The following is a 12,024-nucleotide window of genomic DNA, read 5'->3' on the forward strand; positions in this document are numbered from 1 at the left end:
TACATGTTTTTTTCTTCTGCCTTCTATATGGAGAGTGTGTTATACTTCGCAATTCAGAACTGTGCTGGTATGTTCATAGCTGCCTTAGGCACTGTGAATATTGCATTGGTGCTACAGAGAGGAAGGTGTAAGAAACCTGGACATGTAAGGAAACACAGGTTTTATAAGAATTTAAAAGCCATATAATTTCCATCATCTACTATATAGGTAATCCTGTGAAAAACTGACATAAGTTTAATTCACCATGACTTATTCTTGATTAAGATTCATGGACTTTTTGAAATTTTTGGTTTACTTTCTGCATTTGACAAATTATCTTTTTAATGACTCCTTTTATAATTTCTTCAGGAATGGATCAACCTCCATAGTTAATAGTTCAGATTTTCTGCTATGATTTTTTTGTTTAATTCTAGCCTGGAACCTCCTCTTTTCTCTCAGAATATTACTTCACTTGATGATCTTATTAGCTCCTAAAAATTCCATTACTTTCTCTATGTGGATACTTCTCAAATCTACCAATTTTTATTTAATCTCTCGGCAAACCTTCAGTCTCAAAGGTCTAATATTCTTTCAGACAGCAGGGTAGACTAGATTCCAGTAGATATTTTAAATGCAATATGTCCAAAGAGAAATAATTAACTTTCCCCTAAAACTTCCTCCTGCCTTCCCCTTTGCTGTGGAAGGCAACACCATCCTCCAAGGCTGATAATCTATGTATTATCTTTAATTTAATTAAATCATTATCTCTCATTCCTTATATGTCATCTATTTCCAAGGCATATTTGTTTTTACCTTTTCAACATTCATCCAGCATGCAAGTTTTCTCATAAAAATACCTAAAAGTTTTATTTTTCAGATATTTATTTTACTTTTAAATTTATTAATCTCTCTTTTGATTGTCAATATTTCCATTGTAGTGTTTGCTTAAGAATTTTTAATTTGTTCTTTTTTCCTATTTTTAGCTGTATCACCAATTTCTTGATCTGCTCTTTTTTTATTGATTTAAGCTTTTAAATATATAGAATTCCCCTAAGTACTTCTTTGGTTGCTTCCAGTAAATTTTGATATGTTATCTCATTATTATCATTACTTTTAATGAAATAATTTAGTATATAATTTGTTCTTTGATCCAATCTTTCTTTAGGATTAATTAGTTACAAATTAATTTTAAATTTGTTTCCAAGGCTTTTTGTCGAGTGCAATATCAATAGAATTATCTTCCAAAAAGAGTGTATTTAATATTATTGCTTTCCTCCACCTTCTCTCTAAGGCAAGCTAGATTTTTAAAGTCACGTGTATATAATATATGTGGATTCACGTGTGTGTATTTGTGTGTGTGTGTAATATATTCTTTCTTCTTCAAATAAGTTCAGATGAGAATAGAGTTGAAGAAATTCCCAACCTCATTTTCCCCTTCAGTGATAAAACTCTTTCTTGTAGATCTTTTATGCAACATAATTTTCCCCTTTTTCTCTTCCCTTCCACCTTCTGCCCAGGCTTCCCTCTTTGTCATTTCTTCATATTTTTTCTGAGATTATTCCTACATAGTACATTCAGAGATGTGCCCTCTCTCTTTGTAGACTCCTTCTCAGTACCTTTATAAAGACATAAAGATTTTAAGATTTAGATCAGTGGTGGGCATGTGGCCCTTTATGTCATCAAGTGCTGTTCTTCGACAGAATCTAAACTTCACAGAGTAAATTCCCTTAAAAATATTTGTTCTGTGAAGTTTGGATCCAATCAAAGAGGTAGACTTGGAACTACAAGGTCATATGTGCCCTTGAGGCCATATATATGAATACAGAGTTTTCCCATATTAAGATCCTTATATTTTGTTTTTCATGTTGATCTTTTTGAGTTGTTTTTTTTTTTTTAGTCTTACGTTTGAATGTATAATTTTCGCTTTTGCTCTGTTTTTTTTTTTTTTTCTTCAGGGATGTTTGAAAATCTATTTCATTTAAATATATACCTTTTGGTTTTGTTTTTGCCTGTGAAGGGTTATACTTGTATTTGATGTGCAGATTATTCAATGGTAATTCTAGCTCCTATGACTTCTGGAATATCATATTTCATGTTTTCTGTTACTTTAATGTGGTAGCTGCTAAATCTTGTGTGATCCAGACTATGACTCAATTGTATATGAATGTTTCCTTTCTGGAGACTTGAAGTATTTTCTCTTTTACTTAAGAGCTCTGGAATTTGGTTAAAATAATGCTGAAAGTTTATATTTTGGAATCTCTTTCAAAAGGTGGTTGGCATATCATGTCAATTTCTGTTTTGCTCTAATATTAATATTGAGATAATTTTATTTTATAATTTCTTGAAATATGATATCTAGGCTGTCTTTCTAATAATGGTTTTCAGATAGTCCAAGAATTCTTAACTATCTCTCCTTCATCTATTTCCTGGTCAGTTTTTTTTTTTTCTTACAGAAATTTTTCTAGAGAAATTTCTAAAAATATATCTCAGACATTCTTTTATTCACCCCACCCCATTATATCAACTTTCATTGTTTCTTGCTGTCTAGGACAGTCTTTGGCTTCCATGTGTTTTCTTCCTTGAGGTTTTTTCTTCCTTTTTTTTACTATTTTGCTAATTCTGATTTTTAAATTCTTTCCTTCAGTGAGATTTTGTGCTTTTTTTTTTTTTACGAAAGTGTTAATTTTGTTTTCATAATTTACTTGTATTTCTCATAGTCATTTTCCCAATTTTCTGCTATCACACATTTGATATTTTTATTTTTATTTTCGCCTCTTTTTAACCCTTCTAAGAATTTTTGTTGGACTTATTTCTGATCTGGATACATCTTTGAGGTTTTGCTTAGAGATGTTTTCCCATTGTTGTCTTCTTCTGCATTTGTGTTTTGAGCTTCCCTATCACCATAGTAGTTTTACGATCAGAGTTTTTTTGTTTGTTTGTTTGTTTGTTTTGTTCATTTTTCTAGCCTATTCTTTGACATTAAATTTATGCTAGATTTGGGTACAGATGGCGGTAGTGGGGGAGGTTGTCCCAACTTTCAGGGTTTTTTGTACTGCTATTTTCACAGCTAGTTCTTGGAATCAGTAATTTTTCAGTGCTTCCCAGGGGGCATGATCCGGAGAGAGGGATCTCACCATTCCATTCTGTCCTCCATTCAGCCCGTAAAGTGATTTTCCTAATGCACAAGTTTGAGCATATCATCCTCCTACTCAGTGAACTTTAGTGACTTTTTTCATTTCTAGAATCAAATATAAAATCATGCTGCCTCTTGTTTTTAATATAAGAAGTACCCTGGAGGGCAGTCACCCACCTGGACTACTTCCTGAAGTAGATGTGTAGAACATGGAGTTACTGAATATCAGAGCTGGAAGAGACCTCAAAGACCATCTAGTCTATCCCCAAGGCACCACATGGTATCATTGAAAGAGTACTGGGCGTAAGATCCAGGAAACATGGGTTGAAATCCCAGCTTTAACACTAGCTTTGTGGCAGTGGGTTGGACATATTCAGTTTGATTAGAATTCAACATTTTCCAAGATGGGTGAAAAAAAAGGTGTAAACAAGTACTACCCTCCAGACTTTGATCTAGCAAAGCATGATTCTCTCAATCGATACTACCACAGCCACCCACTTTGGGAGAGGGCATGGAAACTTTCACAGGCCATTCTTGTCGTCAGATTTGAGATGCTCTGTAGCATCTGGTGTGATGGCTGTAAGAATCACATTGGCATGGGCATTTGTTACAATGCTGAAAAAAAGGTTGGCAATTATTACACAACCCCAATCTACAGGTTCAGAATGAAATGTCACCTCTGTGTCAACTGCATCGAGATGCAGAGGGATCCTGTCAGTTGTGACTATGTGATTATGAGTGGTGCCCAGAGGAAAGAGGAGCGCTAGGACATGGCAGACAATAAACAGATCTTGACCACAGAGCAGGAGAAGAAGCAGAAGCTGGAGATGGATGCTATGTTCAACCTGGAGCATGGCACCACAGACCAGAGCAAGTTGCAGAAGGCCATTCCCACCCTGTCCAACATCCAGGAAGCCCAGAGAGCCTGGAAGGATGACTTTGCCCTTAACAGCATGCTAAGGAGGAAGTTTAGGAAAAAGGAAAAGGCCATAAAAGAAGAGGAGGGAAAAACACTGGCCCTACAGAACAAGGCAAACCTCAGGATCACCCTGGTTCCTGAAACAGAAGAGAACTGGAAGCTTGCTGCCCTGCTTAAGTACCACATCCTGGACTCATATGAAGACAAACAGAAACTGAAATGGACAGAAAATTTCTGCCACTCCTGGTTCCCTTCTACCCCAGTACCTGGGGCCAGCAACAGCAAGGTGAACAGCATCCTCAAGAAGTTGGCAATTAACCAAAACCCATGCCCAGTGGGTCCTCCATCACGAGTAGCAATCTTAGAAGTCTAGGGACGGCCTGGAGAGCCCTCAGGAGTCAAGTGAAACTCCAGAGCAAAGCGGGACGAAGGAGGAGGAAGAAAATGCCCCAGGAGGATCCTCCTCACATAGACATTATTCCTCAGCTGTGCAGACACAGTCAGGCCCTAGCAGTACCTCTGTCCTCAATTCTTCCCTAGTTGCAGACTATTCAGACTCTGAGAGTGACTAATGTCATTCCCTCCATCCTAGTCTGATCTCACATCTTTGCCTTCCTCTTCAAGAAATTCAGGATTACCTCTGCCAGCTAAAGCTCCCAGGGAGCCTTCCACTCAACCAAGAAACCATGGACAGTCTTCTTCTCACCATGCCTTCCAAGAACCAAGAAATTCTCCCCCTGCCCCTTTCTAAGACTTGATACCTCTGTAAATAATTGGGTTTTTATTTATTTTACTGAGGAGGGAATATGTAGTATCTGGCTTCAATCTCTGACATGAGTTATTAAACCCCCACCTATTAAAAAAAAAAGTACCGACAAAATATTATTTCTCTATCTACAAGTTCAGATTTCTAAGTCCTCCATATGCTTGTATACACACATATGTATGTATGAATGTATACATATACATACATATAGGTATTGTGTGTATATTTGCATACATGTATGCATGTGTCTATGTGTGTATGGACACACATATTGAACATGTTCCTTCAGCTGCCTTTTCAGGTGGTGTGGGGGACAACCAGGGTGTCTCTGTTGGGTGTTCTTGCAGGTTAGCTTTATATACCACAATTCCTCACTGCTGATGTCTTAATTTTGGAAACTTGTAACTCAACTTTAGTTGTCTGATTTCTTAAAGTTATGACTTAGCCTATGTACCTTTTACATACTCTTGCCTCAAGGAAAAAATACACAAAATAAAACAAAGGACTCCTGATCAGAATAAGCCAATATCCCCTCCTTTTCCCTGTCTTCTACTCCTCTAATCTGACTTCACAAGGCCAGGAAATAGTCTTTTCTTAGTATCACCAGAGCCTGCCATAATATGTGGCACAGTGTTGTCATTATTACCATCTTCATTGATGTCCTTATCACCATCTTTATCATCATCATCATCAATTTTATTATTATTAAATATGTTTGTTTTTGATTTGAATTGATTTGGACCTGGTTATTTTGGGGGTAGGGGTGGAGAAAATAGTATGTCACTAGTATATCTTTGCTTATGTACCTTTAACAGTTGTATATTGATATTAGCAAGGGAGACAGTTGGGATCTAACAAGAAACTCTTTGAGACCAAAACACTGATACACTGTTTATCTTTCATGACACTTTTTATTAGACTTAAGTAAAGATTTTTAAAAAATGTATAGTACGAGAAGTAAAGAAAACTTGCAGTTTTCATTTATATTCAATATATGAGTTTCATTCTTTTTTTTTCCAATTTCTAATTCTTTTTACTGGGCCTCTTCAGGAATGATCTTTAGCAGCTCATCTCCTACCCCAAACTGAAGAGTACATCTCTATGAATAGTAAGCTGGATGTTTAAAAGGGTTTTTGTTGATCTTTACTTCAATATCATTCTCTGCACTTTACAGTCTGTTAAACATGTTTAATATAACCCTTTGAAAAGTGAACGCCAGAAGACTTAGTACAAATTGTTAAAATTAGTCTATGGAAACAAACTTTACATCTCAAAGAGCTCCTAGATAGCTATAAAGAAAAGGAAGAGGGAGCAATGAGCATGAAAAACAAGCAACACATTCTGACACGTGATAGGAATGAGAGGAAATGTGATAAATAAACACATGAACTTCCAATCACTACTACCAAAGTGGAAATTAAGTCTATTCAGAAGATATAATGAAGGAGCAAAGTGGTACAATGGGTAAATTGTTGGGTCTGGACTCAGGAAGACTCATTTTCCTGAGTTCAAATATAATTACTAGCTGTGTGATCCTGGGCTAGTCACTTAACATTGTTTGCCGCAGTTCCTTACCTGTAAAATGAGCTGGAGAAGGAAAGGGCAAACCACTCCAGTATCTCTGGCAACAAAATCCAGTGGTTTCAAAAGAGTTTCAAAAGACCAAGCAACAATGCAAAAAAGAGTAAAGCATGGGTCAGAATTTAGGAAAAACAAAGAAGAAGATTTAATTTCAGTAAGCCACGAAGGGGAGTCAGACAGTATAGATTCTATAATAATTTGAACTAATTAATATGCTGTACTCTTCACAAGTTCTCTTCAGATAGCTCATTGTGGCATGATGGGTGCTAACCCTGGGTTTTCCAAGATAGTAACAGTAAAAAAAAAAAATAATAATCATTTATAAGAATGGATTGCTCAAGGGAGTTCAATGGCAGCTAAAGCTTTTTTTTTTTTTTTTTTTTTTTAACCACTAATTGTTCATACTGGCCACCCTAAAGAGTATGGACATGGCTGTTGGCACTTTGCTTAGAGGACAAAAGGCTCTTCCTGATTAGGTCTCATTGACGGGGAGCTGTCCAGTATGCTGAGATTCTTAGAAGGTCAATTTCTAGTTTGAGGTGATACACTCTCAATATGTTTCTAAACTAAAAAAGAGCAAGGGAATTCTAATTTCTCTTTTTGTTTTCATCCTTTTTATCCACTTTTATCCACTTTCCTTCCTCTTTCTATTTTTTTTCCTTCCTTTCCCTTTACATTACCCTTCTCACTCTTCACTTCACTTTTCCTCTACCTCTCCTTCCCACTTGTCATGTCTCTACCTCTGTGTGTCTCTGTTTCTCTCTGTCTCTCTTTCCCTTTACTCCATGTTAAATGAATTCATATTGACATATTTTCAGTTTTATGGAATATAATGATCCAAATATTGAACCTAAAACTCAGCATGAATGTAATGCTGGATAGGTGATTTTCACATCTCTTTTTCTCAGTTTTTTCATCTGTAAAATGTGTGAGTTGGATCAGATGACTTTTGAGGTCTATTTCAGCTTTCCAGCTATGATGCTGTACTTATGACCACTATATATTATTTTCCCAAATCACAGAACTCTAGTAATTTAGAGCTAGAACAGACTCCAAAGTCTATCTAGGTCAAATTCACTATTACAACAAATTTACTATTACAACATGCCTATCAGATGGCTAATAATCTTCTCCTAGAAAACCTATAAGAAGGGCTAACTCACTTCATTTTGAGGCAGCCCATTCTAATATGGTGGAGCTCTCACTGTTGAGTTTTTGTTACTGGGATTTTTTGGAGGAAGACATTTTTGTTTTATTTCTTTTCTTGACACCAAATCTCAGTTCCCATCTTTGTAACTTCCACCCGCCACTCCTGCTTCTACCCCTCTGAAGGAAAGTATAAATAATTATTTTTCATCATGATAGTCTTTTAAGTACTTGAAAACAATTATCATTCTTCTGAAAGTTTTTGACCCCAAACTTGACCACCCCAAGGGAGCTTAGCTTCTACTATTACTGGTATCACATATTTACATTAATTTGCTACATCTTTAGAGATATAAAGATATACAAAATTTTCAAAAGATAGAATATTAACCCTTTGGAGTCTGGGGTGGGTGGGCAATAGAATAGGGGTGAACTAACATCAGAGAAGTGTGTGGAAGAAGCTACATGTCCCTGCTCCTTTGAGTGTAAAAAAAGCAACCTTAGTGAAAATCCTCACCTAGAAAAAGAGGAGCAAAAGGAGAGGTAGAACATAGAATTTTAATTTCTTTCTGAGTCCAAAACTCTTGCCCTTTCCACTGCTAAGCCTAAAAAGTGTGAAATAGGTTTCCTGAAACCAAGTTGTTTCCATGGCCTTTATAAACCATGTTTGTCCCTGAGTGAAATGGCACCAGGGCTTGGCAATTTCTCTCTGTTAACCTTTATCTTCTTCTTCTTCTTTTTTTTTTTTTTTTGTGGAGAATGTGAGCAAAAGATGGGAGGGGTGACTGCTATTCTTATGAAGAAAGAGGAATGGATTTTAGTACCTTCTTAGTGTGTTAGATTCATTAATATCTCATTAGTAACATCTTTAAAATATCTTAAAAATTGGAGAGGCAGATTGTGATCTGAATTGCAGATAACATCACATTATCTCTTCCTCCCTACCCTGCATCTCCCAGGGTTTTCTATTTCTCCCATGGGTCTCATTATTCTTGTAGTCACCAAGGGTTTAAAAATCTCACTATTAAGACTCTTATCTTTCCCTGACCTAGATGCTTTCAATTAATTGCCAAATCTCGTTATCTCTATGACCTCATATCTCATATCTCCCCCCCTCCCGCACTCACACTGCCACCACCTTAGCTCAAGCAGCTATGCGAGGTGATTAGGATGTGGGATTTTAACTCAGGAAGACCTGCATTTCTACTTTACCTTGGACAGGTTACTTAATTTCTCTTTGCCTCAGTTCCTTCATCTGTGAAGTGGATTTCATAAAAGCATCTAATGCACAGGATTGTTGTAAGGACTAAATAAGCCAATGTGGAAAGTGACTTGAAGAATTTAGAGTGTTATTTGATAGTGAATACCTACAACTAAAATTTACTTAGCATTTACTTTATGAAAGGCACTATGCTTTCCAATCATTAATTCATTTGGTCCCCACAACAACCATTGAGGTAAATTGTATTTTTATCCCCATATTACAATTAGAGAAACTGAGTCAAACAGAGGTCTAGTGACTTGTCCAGGGTAACATAGTTAAAAAGTGTCTAAGGTTGGATTTGAACATGTCTTCCTGACTCCAGACCCAAAGCTCTTTTAACTCTTGTTCTCGTTACTAGTCCTATACCTTCTTTCCCACAGAGCTGAAACATTATTCTAATTTTTCTCCTTGTATTAACTCTTTCTCCAAAGACTTGTATTAGGTCTTCCAAATAGCTGCCAAAATGCTATCCAAAAGTCCAGTTACAACCATGGCATTCCCTTTACCCATACGTCTATGGACTCTCCATTGACTGTAGAATGAAATGTAATTTCACTTTTATCTCACTCTTTTTTCTTCTCTTTGTTTAAGTTTTATAATGTACATAATTATCAGTATAATACTAGCTACCCTTTAAATTGTGATTTAAGGTTGGATGATCACTTTTTATTGTTGTTTAACAGTTTGTGACCTGATTTGTGGGTTTTCTTGGCAAGGATACTGGAGTGGTTTGTCATTTCCTTTTCCAGCTCATTTTGACAGATAGGGAAACTGAAGCAAATGGGGTAAAGTGATTTGTTTAAGTTTACATAGTTGATAAATGTCTGATACTATATCTGAGCTCAGAAACAGTCTTCCTGACTCTAGGTCAAGCACTCTATGCACTGCACCACCTAGCTCCCCAGGGATACCTCACTCTTAATGTTACAACTGAACTTTATACACTGGTCAGTTCCTTGACTGCATATCCAGGATTGTTTCCACCACATTCCCAATTTTGTGGGAAAGACAAGCCCTTAGACTTTCTTCCTGACTTTGCTATGAACTAGCTCTGACCTTGGAGAAAACATTCTACTATTCCAGGCTTCAGGTGCCTCAACCTAACTGATCTTTCAGATCACTTCCAGCTGCAATACTTTTTGATTCTGTATTTACAATAGCTAACTTTCCAAATAGAAGATTGTCTTTAATTTTGTTTACCTCTCCTGTAAGGGGAAAAAGTGTCTTCATGAAATTCATAAAAGTGTGCTGTAGCGGTGCCAGAGAAGCTAGATTTATCAAATAAATTTGATAAATTTATCAATTTATCAAAGCCCAATGGGAGCTTGGATTCAAGTCAGAGCCTCATCACAGTGAGATATAGAGAAAGTTAACTAACTTCTATCTACCTCAGGACCCTTATTTGCAAAAAAAAAAAAAAAAAGGATTGCCTTTAAAGTCTCTTCTTACTCTTAAATCCATGGTCCTAAAACAACAATTTCAATGATCTCTACAGACTCCTCCCCTCTTCTTTCCTGAGTTCCTGTTTTATAATTCAAAAGAATTCTACAGTATCTCACCTTTATCTGTCATTTTTTATTCCCTATCAAAGAAAATGAAGGGTTGGATTAGGTCAGTGCTTGGACGAGATACTTGCCCAAAGAGACAAGAGACTAGAGAAATGCCAGCCATAATTATCTGTGATTTCACATGATCACACTCTGCTGAGGATGGGCCCTACAAGGTCATTTTCAAAGCAGTACATCCTTGTCCTTCAAAGGCTTGAAACCCAGTTATCCCCCATACACTCAGTACTCCTCCCCTCAAGTAACTCTCTGGACAGCTGGTGACAGCTAAGCATTGAGAAATGTACCATTCATTTATTTTTTCTTTTTAGAAGGAAATTGCAATCGCTTAAGATCTTATTTTAACTTGATTGAGCTTTTATTTTGTCCTATTAAAAATAATGAAGAGAGAACCTTCTGGATTTCAAAGAATCTTAAAAATGTGTCTAAAACAGAAGAAATTTGAACATGACTTCCTAGAGACTGGGCTGTATAAGTAATGCCTTCTGGGTTGAGCAGTACTTCTGAACCTTCCTCTTAGAAACTGTGAGGGATGTGATATACCTAGATTATCATGTGAATTAGTAGCAAAGCGTGGGAATTAAATTCCTATCTACTACCTTCCAGGTCAAAACACTTTCCATTGAGCCAATTATGGCTCAGACATTTAGCCTCTTAGAGACTCTGTTTCTTCATCTGTAAAGTGGGAACAGGCATTTAAAAACTTCTCACTAACTTCACAGGGTTATGATTATGAAATCACTTAACAAAGAATAACTCACATGAATAAAAGATATTGAGGTAATCATTAACAGCAATAATAGCTGTTATTGCTAAGGTTTGCAAAGCAAACTATCTCATTAACTCCTCACTGCAACCCTTTTAGTTAGGTGTTAATATTATCCCATTTTATAGATGAAGAAACTAAGATTGGGAGAGGTTATATGATTTACCCAAGGTTACACATCTGGGAAGCATCTGGACAGGATTTGTATTTGGGTCTTCATGACCAAATCTAAATCCAAAAATCCACTGCATCACTTAGCTGCGTAATATCATTGCTTTCCCCAGCAGTACTTTGATCTCTGCCTTTTGAAAATACTAAAGATTTCTAGGAAAATATTTAAGAGAAGTGCAGATAAAATTTTTGTTTTGTTTCATTTTTGTGTTCTGTCCATCTGAGTCTGTGTCTCTCATCCTCCCCCCCTTTTTCTCTGTATATACACACACATACACATATACATACAGATGTGTATATGTATTATGCATATATTGTTATAAACAAACACACAGATCACAACTTAAGAGGTTATTTCAGAGGAATGTTATTCAGAAATATATGACTAGGAGGGAAATTAAATGTAGAATTCTCTTGGAACAAAGACCAGACAGACTTTTATATTCTTGAATAGATACTGTGTTTGTCTCAGGGAGAATAGTTACAGTGAGAATAGAGAGTTTTCTTTATTTTTAATTGGTTTTGAAAGAGAGAAAGAAGAGGAGATCAAGTGACTTAAGCTAAAATCTCAAGAAGTTTACTTTCTTGTTTCTGAGCCCTGGAATGGAGGCAAACTCTCCGATATAGACACATGGGGAGATATAAGGTACTTTCTGAGCCTCAGCAGCATGCTCCCCAGCACCTAGAAAAGTGTAACTCTTGGAAGAATTGCTCAATGAATACTTAACGATTAA

General features: G+C 36.3%; 1 pseudogene; it reads left to right on the plus strand.

The window, feature by feature from the left end:
- Window positions 1–3,279: 3,279 nt before the first annotated feature.
- Window positions 3,280–4,603, plus strand: LOC140528798 (probable splicing factor YJU2B pseudogene; annotated as a pseudogene).
- The last annotated feature ends 7,421 nt before the right edge of the window (window positions 4,604–12,024 follow it).

Source organism: Notamacropus eugenii, chromosome 1, assembly GCF_028372415.1.
Source record: "Notamacropus eugenii isolate mMacEug1 chromosome 1, mMacEug1.pri_v2, whole genome shotgun sequence".
NCBI classification, from domain to species: Eukaryota; Metazoa; Chordata; class Mammalia; order Diprotodontia; family Macropodidae; genus Notamacropus; species Notamacropus eugenii.